The sequence below is a fragment of the Bubalus kerabau genome, chromosome 19 (genome assembly GCF_029407905.1).
Source record: "Bubalus kerabau isolate K-KA32 ecotype Philippines breed swamp buffalo chromosome 19, PCC_UOA_SB_1v2, whole genome shotgun sequence".
Classification (NCBI taxonomy): domain Eukaryota; kingdom Metazoa; phylum Chordata; class Mammalia; order Artiodactyla; family Bovidae; genus Bubalus; species Bubalus kerabau.
This window is the reverse complement of record NC_073642.1, coordinates 69,709,296-69,724,702: the sequence shown is the minus strand read 5'-3', so window position 1 is coordinate 69,724,702 and position 15,407 is coordinate 69,709,296. Positions and strand designations below refer to the sequence as shown.

At 63.3% G+C, this 15,407-nt stretch overlaps 1 protein-coding gene across 1 annotated transcript in view; it reads right to left on the bottom strand.

The window, feature by feature from the left end:
• Positions 1-6,449, bottom strand: part of INF2 (inverted formin 2) — a 28,342-nt gene extending 21,893 nt beyond the window's left edge. The window contains exon 1 of the mRNA XM_055556779.1: positions 6,327-6,449. The gene's annotated coding sequence lies outside the window, so the exon portion shown is untranslated. The remainder of the gene's footprint in view (positions 1-6,326) is intronic.
• Positions 6,450-15,407: the final 8,958 nt, after the last annotated feature.

The following is a 15,407-nucleotide window of genomic DNA, read 5'->3' as shown; positions in this document are numbered from 1 at the left end:
GAGGGGTGCAGGGTGAGGGGTCTGGGGCCGGGGCGGGGATGAGGGCTAAGGAAGGCACCTGTGACGGGCAACGGTTGCTAGCAGCTGGGGAGACAGCTTGGGGCAGCCCTGCTGGCATCAGCACTGAGCTGGGGTGCTTCTGGGCCCAGAGCCAGCAAGGCTGGGGGCGGGGCGCACAGAGTGAGCTCGTCTCCCCAGGGGTGGGCGGTAAACCGGCAGGAGCGGGGTTCCGGAACTGGGAGGCAGGGGCTGCCACACAATATTTTTAGCTCCTACAAAACCAAAATTTTTCCACTGCCTGGCAGCTCTTGGATTACATTCCTGGCAGCTCCCTGGAGCTCAGGGGCAGCCCAGGCCCTGCCCGGTGGGAGGGGGAGCTGAGGCTGCCCTGCCGTGACTTCCTGTCTCCCTCCTTTCCAGAATCTCTGCTTCTCTGTGTCATCTTCACCAGGCCCTGAGCCCTCTGGGGATCTCGACTGACCTGTGTGGGTCACCTGCTTTGGGCTCGTCCCAGGTAGGGGTCCTGCAGACAGGGGGCCTCAGGGAGGAGACTGAGTGTCCGCCCACCGTCCACCCGTGCATGGGCGCAGTCCCCAGGGCCTCAGGCATGCAGGGTCCCACGGTTCCCTGGCCCATCTCCTGTCCACACAGTCCTCCTGCCCACTTCCACCCACGTCTCCAGGATGGGGTGCGAGGCCTCTGCCTCCTGAGCCTCACTGCACATGAGGAGGCTGGCTGGCCACCGTGGCACCCAGCAGCAGGAGAGAGGGACCAGGGAGGCGGGTGGACACCAAGACATCCAGGGCAGTGCCGAACTATGAAACAGAGATGACCACCAGAAGGCTGGTTGCACTGTGTGGGATTCCAACCACATGAAATGGGGTGTGTCACACAGGACACACGCCAGATACTAAGAGAGGCTGCATCCAGGGGGAATATGGTCATTTCACAATGAGAAAGGGAGTCCGCAAGCACAGTGGCAGAAGGCGACCAGCCGCATCTCACAGGGAGACCTGGGCTCCGAGCGGCTCTGTCCCCAGTTCTGTCACCAGAGCCAGGAGCCGGGTCTCCTGCGCTGTGAGTGGAGAAGGATCGGGGCCCGGGGGGGCTGCACCAGCAGTCGGAGGAGCCAGGCCGGGGCTTGGTCCCTGGTGCCCCAGGACCTGGGTCAGGTTGGGGTGACACACACAGACCTCTCTGGACCCCACCGTCCTCGTTAGGAGCAGGAGTTGGTGGGGGCCCCACAGGGCGCCCCTAGTAGGGGACTGACTCGACAGGAAACACTTGCCACTGGAGGCGGTGGGTGGTGCCGCCCCTGCGCTGGGCGCACTGGGAGGAGGGTCCACCCTGAGCTGGGCACTGCGGGTGTGGGGTTTTGGGAACCGGCTTGAGGGGATCTGGGAGTCCCCCTCCCCCAGGATGAGCCGGCTCGGGTTTGGGTGCAGGGAGAGAACAGGAAGGGTGGAGGCACCTGACACCAGGAAGCCCAGCTTTCGCTTCCACCTGCCCTGCGGGCTCACAGGGGCCACGTCTGTCCTTGCCTTCCGCTGTCACCCCCTCTCTGGGCTCAGCACTCCAGGTGCACAACAAGCCGGGCTAACAGGGAGTGCTCAGAGGCCTGGCCACCTCTGCCAGTCTTGGGTTCTGGTCAAGCTTCCAGGGGCCTGAGGTGGAAAGATGGGGAGCGGCTCGGGGGCCGACGGGGACAGTGGTCACCACCGCCACCGTCTATCGCAGAGTCAGCGGTGGCGTTTGAGGGAAGTGACGTGTGCAGGCCTGCGGTTAGAGGGTGAGGAACTTGGTGGCGCCCCGAGGGACAAGGTGTCTGGCCACAGCGTACACCTGCAGGCTCTGCTGGGCCGCACGCAGACCCGGGGCTCACTGCCAGCGTCCCCTCTGCTCGGGTTCTCTCCCTGAAGAGCAGACACAGCTCAGGGCAGGAAGTGTAGGGTCCCTCCCCTGGCCCCTACACCCTACAGGAAAGGCCGCTCAGGGAGGATCTGCGGAGTTGCGTAAAGGAGGGGGTCAGGCCAGCTTCAGTCACTGACCACCCTGTGCCTGTCTGGGGGTCTTGGGGTTAGACATGAAGGCCACCCACTGCCTGCCCCGGGGTCCCCCCAGCCGCAGCCCCGCCTGTCCTGTGTCCCCGGTCCAGGCTGCCTGCCCAGAGGAGGGAGAACAAAGCTGCAGAGTGGGGGGTGGGGGGGAGGGCCCAGCCTCCAGAGCCTGGCACCACCAAGGGGCTGTGGCCAGGGCCTGGGGGCAGGGAACAGCTCAGGTTCCAGCTGAGACCAGGCTCTGCTGCGGACCAGCCATGTCCCTTGGGCACGGACCTCAGGACCCCTGGGCCCTGACTCCTGTCTTCACCAAGGGATAAGCAGGTTGATGCCACCCCACCCCCTAATCTGCCAACAGATCCGTGGATGCCAGCTGCAAAGCAGGCCTGCCACTGCCAGAAAGGGCGGGCCCCTGCCCACTGCCACCTCCTCGGCTGGCTCACTGGGTGACGCTGAGCGGGAGGGTCACCGCCTTCCAGGGCCCCACTCAGCACTCCTGGGCCTCCCGACCCACGTGGCCGGTGCCAGCAGCCCGACTGGACCGGGCGAGCAGGATCCTGAGTGTTGGGCACAAGATCCTGCATGCTGTTCCTTGCCAGGCACCAAGGGCCAGGCCCACCCTGTACTTGGTTTTCGCATCTGTAAAATGGCCAGGATGCTGTCCAGGGACCTGGGTTGGCTGAGCCACTGCCGCCTGCAGAGGGCCGGGCCCGCCTGGCCAGCTCCCCTCCTCCTCTCAGAGGTGACCGCCCAGGTCCTGGCCGTGCCTCCATTACTGCCGCCTCCGTCTGGACAGCCTGGTCCTGCCCCCAGGGAACAGCCCGGAAGCACAGGGGCGGGGTGGTGGGCATGGGTGTCCCCAAAGTGGGCAGCAGCTGATCTGGGCACCCCGGGCTGGTGTTCTCAGGCCATTCACGCTCGTGCATGTGGGGCGGCAGAGCCAGGCGGGAAAGGGGGATGGCCAGCGCCCCCCACACCCCCTGCTCCGGGGGCCTGGGAAAGAGCAGATGTCTGCTTCCTGGCTGCTGCGCGGGCGGCCCTGCAGAGCTGTGCGTGAGCAGAAATGGGGACGCTGGTACAGGCGCATGGGTGAAGGGAGGCAGGCTCCACACTGAGGCTGCGTCCCAGGGTCCCAGAGGACCCGGCACCAGGCCAGACGGGGAGACTGAGGCCCCCTCACCCAGCTGGGCAGGGCCCACGCTGGTATCCACGCCCAGGGCATCGGCAAGGATCAAGGCCAAGCTCAGGGATGGAGCAGTGCCTGCCCCAGCAGCGGAGTCTGCTGGGAGAGCGTGTGTACGTGGGTGTGCTTGGGGGACCACCACTGTCTGGGGGGCGAGGGGCTGGGCCTCTGCCCACAGCAGCCCAGTGCGGACTCCGAGGAGCCCTGGGAAAGTACCACCCAGGGCTGTTCATGAGGCCAGAGCGGAACGGCCCTCTCCGCCTTCCCGACCCACAGCGCACAGCGCTCACCTTTGATGCTAGGTCTCAGTGGCACCATCTGCAGAAGGGGTGCAAAACACGCTCTCCTGCACCTCCCCAAGCGTGTGTTCAGGCTGGCCTCCCATCTAAGGAGGGCGCCGCTCGATGGCCCCAGTCGAGCGGGCCTCCCAGCAGTGCAGGCCGCACAGCCTCTCCCGGAGGTCTGCCTTCCCTGTCGGGGTCCAGGCACAGCCTCGTGGGAGCAGGTGGTCCCCTAGTCCAGCCTCCTTCCCTGTCAGGCCCCAGGGTGCTCTGATGGGGACTCAGCTCGCCAAGTCGGGGGCTGGAGGGTTCAGGACTAGCCCATGAGCAGGGGGATGCCTGAGCGGGGCCCTCAGGAGCTGCAGCTGGAAAGAATCGGGGTGAGGGAGGGGTGGGGGGACGGGGGCTGCAGGAAAGTGGCCTCGCCCTCGCCCTTGGCCCCTCGGTCCTCAGACAGCTCAGGGGGGCCCTCCACCCATGTCTGCCCCCTCTCCCACTCCTAGGAGGGTCCGCTGCCTCAAAGAACATGTGGCTCCTGGCGTCCAGCGCCACCATCTGTCTGCAAGGGCTGCTGGGCTCTGGAGTCACACAGGGGGGTGCCCTGAGGGTGGGCCAGCACCTGCCCCCCACTGCAGGCCCAGGGGCAGGGGGCACTGCTCGGCCAGGACGAAGCTCCCCCAGCTCCCAGAGCGTCGCTGGCGGGACCCTGAGGTGGCTGCACCCACGTGCCTGCTGTTCCTGTGGGGACTGCGGGGGTGACGAGGGGCAGGGGGACAGCCCGGCCTCCGGGTTCTGGATCCCCAGGCTGCCCACTTCTCTCCCGCTCGGGGCAGTACTTTCCCTATGCCCAGCATGGTGAGCACCGCGCTCCAGGCCTGTAGAGGCTGGTGCAAACAGTAGGGGCTTCATTGGCTCCTCTTTCCAGGACGGCGGGCACTGATCCTGTCAACCAACCACCTCGTCTTGGTCTCCTCTTCTGTGAAACACAACCAACCCTCACCCGGGGGCGTGATAGTCAGAGAGCAGGTGGGGACGTTCAGGCCAGTTCACTGATTCCTCTCCTCCATTCACTCGGCCCACAGACCCTCAGGCTGTGGCGGGGACTTCACCTCTGGGTTCCCCCTCTGGCCGCCCTCACAAGCCAGGGGCTCGAGCCCACCTCTGGGCACACTGCTGCCCGGGTCCAGGCCAGACCAGCTAGTCATGCCTGCACACAGGGCCATGCCCCTCTCACCACCCGGGATCCATCCCTCCCTCCCGCCACCTTCACGAACCAGCTCACTTTTCCAATCCGGGAGAGAACTGCACTTTGACGAAAGGCAAACGGAGTCTATTCAGGGCACAGCTTCCCGGGCCTGGTGTAAGGGGGAGGTGTGTGCAATTAGCTCCGACAGCCCGTCAGCACCTCCACGCAGTGGGGGCCTCACCTGGTGGTTAACTCTCTGTCACGAAGGAGCAGAGCCTTCAGGGGACTGGCCACCTGCGTGGGTCACAGGAGGGCAGCCCCACCGGTCACCTGGGTTCACGCCAGCGCCCCCTCCACCCACACCTGCCCTGATGACCTGTCAGCTCCAAGCTGGGCACTGGCAGCTCCTGGAAGGGTGGACCTCGGCAGTGGTTGGAAGGGGCCGACGGTACCAACTGGGCTTTGAGCAGAAAGTTGGTGCTGGGCTGGAGAGGGGTGGGTGGGAACGGTGTGAGGTCTCAGACTCCAGACTGGGACCCAAGGCCCTGGCAGCAGCTGCAGGAGGGCCGCAGCATACACGCCACCCCCCTGCCCCCTCCCCTGCCCTGGACAGCCATGCCAGGGAGTCTAGGGCTTTGCTCCAGGTCCCCAACTCCTCCACTGCTGGGCGACATAGGAGGTCCAGGCCTGAGCCACTGTCCCCACACTGCGGGTGAAGATAGGGAAACTGAGGCCAGAGAAGGCCAGAGTCCTGGCCGGTTCCCACTGCCAGAGGGAGAAGGGGGAAGGGCTGGTGGGGAGGGGACTTCCCAACCCCTGATCCTGCTTGGGTGTGCCCGACCTCTGGCCTTGTTCCTGATTCCTGGCTCGGGCAAGGGCTTGGCCATCACAGGGCCTCTGACTCCTGGTGTGTCTGGCTGGGGAGGGGCAGCCTGGGGCCTCAGGGGTCAGGTGGGCACAGCCGGGGGTGGGGGGTGGCACAGATTCCCTCCTGAGGTTGTGGTCACTCCCCAGGTTCTTCCCCAGGAAAGGGGTCCCAGGGTGGGGCTGGAGGAGCAGGGGCCAGACTGCCAGCCCTACCCCGGAGGACGGAGGGCAGGGCCGGGGGCTCAATCCCCCAAGGCCTGCCTGAGGGGTGCCCAGGACCCCTGCGCCCACCTGCTCCCTGGCATCTACAGACCCAGCACCTCAGCCGGGGCCGCAGGCTACCGCGTGCCCTGTGTCACCGGGGTGGCGGTCGCGAAAATGAAGTTTATTTTCCCAACTGTGGCTGATTCATGGTCCGGATGTGGCGGCCACAAGGTGGGGGAAACCTGCCGGCACTGGATAGGGCGGCGGCCCGGCCGGCCCTCGGCCCACCACTCGCGGGCAGCGCGCGCTCGGGCGGCGTCTCCGCGCCGGGGCCGGCAGTCTGGGGCGGGGCGCGAGCCAACGGGGCCGGGGCGCCGCGGGATCCCCGCCCGGGAGCTGGGACCCAGCTGCCCTGCGCCACGGGGCTGCGGGCCGTCCCCCGGGCTGCACACGCCGCTACCCCAACTCCGCTCCCGAGCCGCAAGCGCCCCACGGCCCTGACTCAGTTTCCCCGCGGCTCCCGGCCGGCCCAGAGGGCGCGGACTTACCGGACAGGGACGGCGGCCGAGGGCGGGGATGGGGCCAGCGTCCGGTCGGGGTCGGATGAGGGGGCCGCGGGCTGCCGGCCCACCTTGCGGCTCCGCACGGCTCGGGTTCGGGCTGGGGCTCAGGCTCAGAGGGGCGCGCGGGAGGAAGAGGAGGCGCCGCCCAGCCCCGCCCGCTGGCGGCCACGTGGGGAGCGGGCGCGGGCCCGGGGCGGAGTCTACTGGGGGGGGGGGGCTCCTAGAGAGGCCCCGCCCACCGCTGCCCCCCGGGCGGGGCGCCCAGGGACTCTCCCCAAGCCCGTAAATACCCGCGCCACCTCCGCCAGGGCTCGGTCTGTTCCCGGCCCTCCCAGTTTCTCTCCTGCCGGGTGGGGGTGGCTCTGGGGGGTGGGACACACGGAGCGGGGAGTGGGGGTCCCGGGAAAGCTCTGGAAGTGGACCCCCACCTCAGCCCTCTCTGCCTGCCCCCCTCCCTGGGCTCCGCTGCTCCGCCCCCTCCCACAAACCTCCTGCAGGCCCTGGCAGCGCGCCAGGTAACCGGCTCACCCACTGAGGCTTCCTGTCAAAGCCTGGCGGCAGGTTGACCAGCCTCCAGGACCGTGCTCGCTGAACCCCGCGGGGGAGCCCCCTCGGGCCAGTTGACCCCGCGAACTGACGCCTGGGGTCCCCTCATGGTAGCTTGGTCTTCTGGATTCCAGAGCGTCCCCATCGGGGTGGGGGGGCCAGCCCGGGACCTGGTCCCTGGTCCCCGGTCCCCAGCAGAGATGCGGTCTGAGTGGTCTCTGGGCCTGGACGCTGCTGGCTGTAGGCAGCAGGCCTGAGTGCCGCCCCCTCTTTCTGTCCTGCTTCATCACTCCTACAGACTAGGGTGGGGAGGGGGAGGCCCGCATGGCACAGCAGGAGGCCAGCCCCTGGGGGAAGGGCAGGGTGCCTTCAGCGCCAGGCCTGGTGGGGGAGACACCACCCTGCCTGCAGGGTCCTGTGCTGGCAGGGCCTGACCTGAACTGCTGAGCTGTAGTTTCCCCATCTGTTACAGAGATGGACAGTTCGGCCTAAAGGTTACTTACTGGTGAGATGAGCACAGTGGGTGAAACATCTGCACTGAAGGCTTTGGCTTATCAAATCTCCCCAGAGACCGTGGCCTTTGGACCCTAGGGGAGTGGGGCTGGGGGCTGAGGGCTCACAGCGGGTGGGCGGCTGGGAGCAGACCCTTCAGATAGGGGTCCAGGTGGCTTCACAGCCTTGCTCCGTCTTCTCCCTGGGGCCAAGCACACACCCCTTGGTGCCCAGTGCACCCCTGCGGGGGCAGGGCTGAGACTGGCGGATGCAGTCCCTGCCCGTCCAGCGGCCTCAGCCCCTGGAGTCTCCTTGGTTCGGCCCTGGTGTGGGAGCAGCTTCTGGCAACAGGCCAGTGTGGAATGAGTGCCGGGTGTGCCAGGTGAGCCACCAAGGAGGGCGCACTGGTTCCTGGACACCGTCAAGCCAGGGACCTGTGCGTGTGGCGGCCGCCCGTGCCGGGACAGCCGTTCTTGGAATGCGCAAATCCTAGCTCTGCGGACATGCCGCTGCCTGGAAGGCTGGCTGGCACCCCTGCCTGGCGCCCTGGCCCTCTCCTCCACCTCCTGAAGCTTTCCTAGCTCCCCTGAGCTGGGTTTCAGGCCTCTCCATGCTCCCTGGGATGCAGCAGTGGGCCCCTCCCGGGAGAGTAGGGGAGGGGGGGTTGGCACTAGTCACTGACTCATCGGTCTTCCAGCCTGGCACCTGGCTATAGCCGGTTGTGGTCAGTGGGTGTGTTTGTGGATCCAGAGGACAGAGGAGGGCAGGGGAAGACGGTGGGGAGTGACCTTCCAGCCTTCAGGCTGGGCTGGGGAGGGTGACCCAGCTGTGAGACCAGTGCTGAGCAGGGGTGTGTCCTGCGCCCCAGATCCCCAACTCTTACCCACCCGGGGCGGGGAGCAGGCAGAGTCCTGAACCTCCCTCTCAGAGGCTGAAGAGGGAAGCCTGGCATTGGCTGGGAATCTGCAGTTCGGCCACAAAGTCATCCACTCATTATGCCCATCCACTTATCCATCCTTCCATCCATCCATCTGTCCACTCATCCATCCACTCATCCGTCCAGGACTAGGTCTTCCTGGTGAGCAAGAATGGTGGGACCCAGCTCTGCTACAGAGTGGCCGTGGCACCCCAGGCAGCTGCTCTGCCTCTGGTCCTGCTGATTGGGGCCTGACCACTCTCCTCATCTCCAGAAAGGTCAGCTCTGGTGGGGCAGCGGCTGGGGCTCTGGCCCTGGATCCACTCCTCTGCCTCAGCCCCTTTCCTCTGTAGCCCGGCAGCTCCAGCTGCTGTAACCTCAACACCCTCTCAGGGCAGGAAGTGGACGTCCTCTCCTGCAGGAGGATGGACCAGGGCCCATCCCTGGTCTGGGGAGGGGAGGGGGGGACCCCGGTGGGACGGTGGGCTGGATTGTCAGTCAGAGGCTCTGGTAGGTCAGTGACGTCTAGCCTCTTCCTTTGAGGGTCACTCACACACTCAGGAGATTTTCATCATTTGCTGATTCTGCATTTGGGAACTTCCCTACTCGCTAAAATCTATTTGTAACCCTAAAATCAGTACTTGTCTCACAATCATTTGCTGATATGCGTAGACCAGCAGAATTTCTGAGTCCCCAGCTGAGGTCAGAAGGAGCCACTCTGGGCTTTCTTGTTCAATCTCACGCTGCAAACACGGCCAGTTTAGCACTCAGTCTTCCACATTTTTGTGCTTTTGGGGGAGACAGTCCTGTTTCACGTGGCCCTGGCCCAGCCCTAAATGTGTCCAGTGTCCCTAAGTGCAGGAAGGCTGGGTGTGTTTCACAGAGAAAACACGTGTGTTTGGGGAGTTTCCTGTCCATGTGAGTTTCAGGGCAGCTGCCTTGGGTTCAGGGCTCCTGAACCAGTAATACAATATGTACCAAATGCAGTGTCTTTGAACAGTAGGGAACACAGAGCAAGGTCATGTATCGATTGGCTGTTATTTCAGCCACGTGGTCTGAGGACCCTGACTCTGGGCTCCCCCAGGGTGATGGCTCAGTTCTCCGTAGTTCAGTGTTTGCGGTGACTCTACAGACCAGAAGGAAACGGCACCCGCTCCAGTGTTCTTGCCTGGAAAATCCCATGGACAGAGGAGCCTGGTGGGCTGCATGCAGTCCATGGGGTCGCAAAGAGTCGGGCACGACTGAGTGACTGACACGACAGACCAGACCCGCAATCCTTGCTGCTGGCTTTGGCCACTGGGCTGTCTTTTTCAGAGATTCAGGGCCAAGCCCGGGCCTCACGGGTCTCTGATCCCGGCTGGCCTGCCTTGCTGCAGCCGCCCCTCGCGCCTCCAGACCCCAGGCCCCGCCCCGCCGCAGCCCCCTGCTCAGCCCAGAATAGCTGGCTCCATTTGGCTCCCAGCCATCCTTGAATTAGGCTCTGAGCCTCTCCTCCGTGGAGAAGAATCCGCTGGCATCTGAGCTTTCCCGTGCAGGAAGAGTTTATAGATCTCATGCGGGGGGTGGGGGTGAGTGGGCAGAGGAAGGGGCTCCTGTGGCCCCTCCGCCACCCAGAGGTGCTCTGCTCCCCGAAGGCCCTGGGACACATCTCTGTCCCCGCCCCTCCTGGCCCACGCCCTTGGGGGTCCCCGCCCCTTCTGGCCCACCCCTTGCTCAGCCTCTTCCTGACCCCAGCAGAACTCTCCTTTTTTCCCTCCAGAACAGTGGGGAGGTTTAAGGGTTAAAAATAACCCCAAACCCAAGTATGATCCTCTGCACCCACCTCTCCTGCCTGCTCAGTGCCTGGTCTAAGACTCCACTGTCTTTCCCACTCCTGTGCACTGCCCTCCCCCACCTCCTAGAGAACTCCCCCGCCAGGACCCCTCTGCAGGGATTCTCCGACTCCAATCCTCCCCACCCTGGAAGGATCACTGTGCTCCCCTCTCTCAGGAACCGTGGACCTCAGCCCTCCGTGCCCAGTCCTGTGGGGCAGCCATCGGGCTCCCTGGCTGGACTGTGAGCTCCAGTCGGGGAGTGGCTGCGGCTCGGGGTGCCAACAGCCCCCAAGTGTCCAGGATGTGGGGGTGGGAGGTAGGAGTGAGCGCCAGCCGCCTCGCTACTCCCAACCCTGCGCGCTCTGCCTCTGTGGGGCTCCCACTGCGTGTGCAGCTCCGAACCTGCCAGGCTCTCTGTGCCTGCGCGCCCTCCATCCCCCTTAGCTCTGCACCCAGCCCTCCTCTCTGTGGCCGCCCGGGTGGCACACCGTTTCCTTTCGTCCATCAGGTCCTGATTACCTTGGCCGTACTTTCGCCAAGTGAAAGTGAAAGTGAAGTCGCTCAGTCGTGTCCAACTCTTAGCGACCCCATGGACTACAGCCCACCAGGCCCTCTGTCCACGGGTTTTCCAGGCAAGAGTACTGGAGTGGGGTGCCATTGCCTTCTCCGTTAACAGTGGCTAGGCATATTATATTTACTTGGAGCTGGTATACTTTGTGACAGCCTTAGTGCCCTCGGACATGGCATGCTTGGGTACTTCGGCCAAGGTAACTAGAAAGGTAACTAGAAATCAAGCTGTAACTTGACGAGCGGTGCCGGACCAAGCACTGCGGCTCGGAGCGCTCAGGGACAGCCGATTGCTGCTTGAGCGCCCTGGTGTGGGAGGATCCGTGGGCGGGGGCGGGAACCTCGCTGTGCGCAGGGTTCTGGGTGCTAAGCCATGCCCTAAGCCCGGCACTCTTGTCCTACCCCGAGTCTTACCCCAACCCTCTCCAGACCACACCAGGGGAGGCAGCCAGAACCACATCTGGCACTGCAGAGGCGAGGGACAGCCGCAGCGCCACGCTTTCCCTTGATGGCTATCAAGGCATGTTCTTTTTTTAACTTTTCACATTTTAAATTTATCAATTTATTTACTGAACCCTGAACGCATTACTTAAGACCAGATTCACCAGGCTATATAGGGGGAGGGCAGCAGGAAGATGCCCCCCTCCTTGCTTTAGCATCTGGGGAGTTCTGACCCCCATGCTATTGCTTCCCATCTGTGGGTCTCCACCACCCGGTGCCCCTCTCCCCAGGCCCGCACCCCGCAAGGCACAGCTCTGTTTGCTCATTTGCTCCTGGGCCCGGCATGAGGCACTGGGTGATGGGCAGGTAGCTGGGTGTGGATTGGCTGGCATGTGGGTGGGGAGCCCAGAAAGACCCCGCCTCACTGCCTCTGGTTCCTCCTCCACGGCTGGGCTGTGGTCCCTCCGGCTGCAGCTCGCCCCAGGGTGGGCTGTGTGTGTATGTGTGTGTAAGCTTTCCCCAGAAGACGGACACAGGGCTCTGGGAACGGGCAGCCCCTGGCCAGGGTCCCTGCTGACCCCAGCTAACAAAGCCTGGGCCTTTCTGGTTCCCCCCACTCACCCCCCCCCTTCCACCTTGTGTTGGCAGAGAAGTGGCCATGTCCTCCTGCAGCCGCTGACTCAGGCCCGCGTCATCTGGAAGAGCAGCTGAAGGGGAGGGGAGTGGCGAATGGGCAGGCTTGGTGTGGGCTGGGGGCCTGCAGGGCCTGCGGGCTGGGCCCCGTGCAGCCAGGGTGTGCTGCCCATGGGCAGAATTCCAGAGCTCCGGGCCTGTCCCGGCCTGCTGGAAGCCAGGCACACCGCTGCAGATGGTGGGTGGTGGTGTCCAGCAATCCGGTCCAGGAGCCGTGTAGCCGGACGGCCCAGGCCCAGATCTGGTTTCTGCTGCTGATAAGCTGCCTGGCCTTGGCTGCTCAGAGCTGGGCCCCCTGCCCCCGTTGAGGGGGAAAGCAGTGACATTCCCACTGTGGCGGGGGGGGGGGGGGGGCGGTCCTCTGAGCGGTCCCCTTCCCATCTGCTCCTCTAGCAGTGTCAGGAAGTGCGAGCGGGCACCCTGGCTCAAGTCCAGGAGAGGCGGTGCCGGGCAGCTTCACTGGGGCAGGGACAGTTCCTCCAGACAGGCCAGGCGGGCAAGAGGGAGCCCTGAGGCTCGGGTAGATGGGCTCCAGGCTAGACGTTTACTGCTGGCTCCGGTGTGCATTTCATGGGCACAAAGAAGTGGGCTTCAGGCCGGATACTTACAGCTGCAAGCATTTCCTGAGACCAGAGATGGGTGGGCTCCAGTTGAGGAATTTACAATCAACCTCTTGTTTGGCCTCCAAAGCAGAAGTCACAATAGAAACTGGGCCAACAGGCCTTCTTTGTCTCTTGTAAACACCCTAAGGTAATACTCACAGCAATAGTCAAGGGGACACTCAGCTCAGGGACAAAGAGGGGCAAGACCCTGTTTGAGTAAAGAATTAAGGGATCTCCGCTCCCCCCTTGTGGGGGCAAGGGAAACACCACACATGTGCAGAAAGTTTCCTTGTGGGTCAAAAGTCAAGGAATAACGCCAGGTCATAATGACTCTTGCTCATCCCAGAAACCTTCATCTCGAGACTTCGAGATCCATCTTGGTTGAGGTGAGGGTCCTACCCAGGGGAGGGTCCCAGGGTAGGTCAGGTATGGAAAAAGAAATCAGAAAGTTTGCTCAGGGTAAGCAAGACCCAGAAGAACTGACCTAAATAAATGGCCTAACCGCCTCCGTGCGGTGCCCCCCCTCACGGTGGGGTGCCCACACCCTTTCTGTCTGGGTGCGTGCCTCCGCCTTGCTGCCAGCTCATCTCCACAGTTTCCTCTGTGTGCTCTTCCACGTATTGTTGTGCTTTGTCTCTACTAATAAACTTTGTGCCTGCGTTTACAGTTTCTGCCTCTGTGATAAATGCATTGTTTTTTTTTTTTTAAACTGGGAACAAAGATCCAGGGAAAAATAGCTTCTAGCCTCTAGCCCTTGCTGGTCTGGTGGCTGCGATTCCTGGTGTTCACCCAGGATTCCCAGGTTCAATTCCTGGGCAGGGACTTAAGATCTCGTTTCACACCACTGCCCACACTGCCTGGTGGAGATCAGAGTCAGGGCGGAGATCGTGCGGGGTAAGAAGACGTGGGAGCAGGAAGGATTCAAAGGGGCTGTTGACTGGAAGATTATTCACAGCCTGAGAGTCGAGAGTTATGTCTTATTTGGTGGGAATCTTTAGGACTTCAAGCCTGAGAGGCAGCATCTCAAGTGACCCTGAGTGAACTGCTCTGAGGGGGTGAGGGGAGGAGCCAGGTTACCTACAAGTTTTGCAACAGAAGGTAGATAGTCTGAATGTCAAAAGATGATTCTTAATTAAAGGAACCCGTATAATCCAAGTTAAAGAATTTAGTGCTTTACTGTGTATGGGAACATGCAAGAGTCTAGGCTCACTGCAACCGTTCCTTTGATCAGCACCGCAGCGGTCTGGGGCCAGGTTCCTGGGTTTTCTTTTTCGGAGTTTCCCCAGAGCGCATGAGCTCACAGTGGGGGGCTGCAGACCCTGGGGACTGTGTCACCCTTTGTTTACAGATATGACAGAAAATATTCCATTTCTCAAGGTTTGAGCAGGGACGGGGTGGGGGACCTTGACTTCTGGCGTGAAAGATCCCAGTGGGGCAGGGCCAGGCGAGGCTGTAATGGGGGATCTGGTGGGGGTTAGACAGGCGTGCACATGTGGGAGAGTGTTGGGAGGTCAGCTTTCACTCTACGGGGGGGAGAAGGTGCACCGCCTGGTGTTGGGAAGACTGGGATGAGGGTGAGGGGGGCAACTCAAGTGTCCAGCAGCAAAGGCGGCCGCGCAGGCCCCCTGGCATTCGCTGGTGATGAAGTCAGCTTGGCCGGTGGGAACAGCTGGCAATTTACAAAGGCTGGGGATGCTCGAGAACCTGTTTCGATCATAGTGCTGCCTTCCTTTGGGGCCTCAGGCCCCGTTCAGCCCCTGGCTGCCTAGAGAAAGGCCCCTTGGGGTGGCTAGCTCTCCCACGGGTCCTGGGCTTAAAACCATCAGAGTGACAGAGACACACCAGGCCTGGGACCCCAAGAGCTCCGTGTCTCTCTGGCTGTCTCTGGATGGCTCAGTGTAGCCTGGCTTCGTGGTTCACCTCACTGAGGGATATGGGTCAACGCCCAGGGCCCCAGAAAGTGAAGCAGGCATCCAAGTGGGCAGAGAAGACCAGGAGGCCAGCCCTGGCGCCCTGAGCACTGGACACAGGTGCCTGCAGAGACTCGCCTCCTTCACCCTCGTGTGGCTCTGCTGGCAGCTGTCACCTGTTGACCGATGGGGTCCTTGATGCTAAGGGTGCGCTCACGGCCATGGAGAGCAGGCGCCGTGGCCGGGCTTGGAGCCCATAGCCCGGGTCCTCCTGCCAGCACCAGCTCTACCTTGGGGTGGGCATCTCCCACCCTGGGGAGGACCATGCCCCTCTGTGCACCCCTCTCCCCTCCCCTGCACCCCTTCACATTCTCACCCCACCCACTTCCTCCCAGAGGCTGGGTTGGGACCTAGGGGTGAGGTCTGGTTGTCCTCAACCTACAGATGTAGACGTTGAGGCTGGAGCAGGAAGCAGCCCAGTCAGCGAGGCCTGGGAGGGATCACAGGACCGCACTGGAGATACCCAGAGGGCAGAGGCAGGCCTGTAGTGCAGCTCTCAGGGGGCCCTTGGGGTGCAGGAAGGCCCAGGGACCCAGCAGGACACGTGAGCGTTGGTGTTCCTGGTTGGGAGGTGACCCTCAGGTCAGGTGCCGAGCCCTCCCAGAGGAGGCCTTACGTGGCTGGACGGGCCTGGGTCCTGGGCACAAGCGCAGATGGGGGACAAGTGGGGATGTTCGGTGGAGGGAACTGCGTGGTTCCCTCTGGGGCCAGGTCTGCTGCTCTGGGCAGGGCAAGCTGCCCTCCTCGCGGCCCACTGGCAGCTAGGACTGAAGGGGCGGGGTGAGGGTGGAGCTCCAGGAAGAGGCCTTCCAACTACGGAATTCTGTTTTCAGGGTGTGCATGCATGTGTGCATGCGTGTGTGCATGCGTGTGTACATTCGTGTGTACATGTGTGCGCCCGCGTCCAGGCCAGGCGGGGGAGGAGGGGTGGGCTGGCAGGGCTCCTATCGGTGGTCCAGAGGTTCCAGGCTCACGCCAGGAGTGCCCTTGGAGGCTTCCAGGGGCAGGGCGTGGTGGGCGGCGGG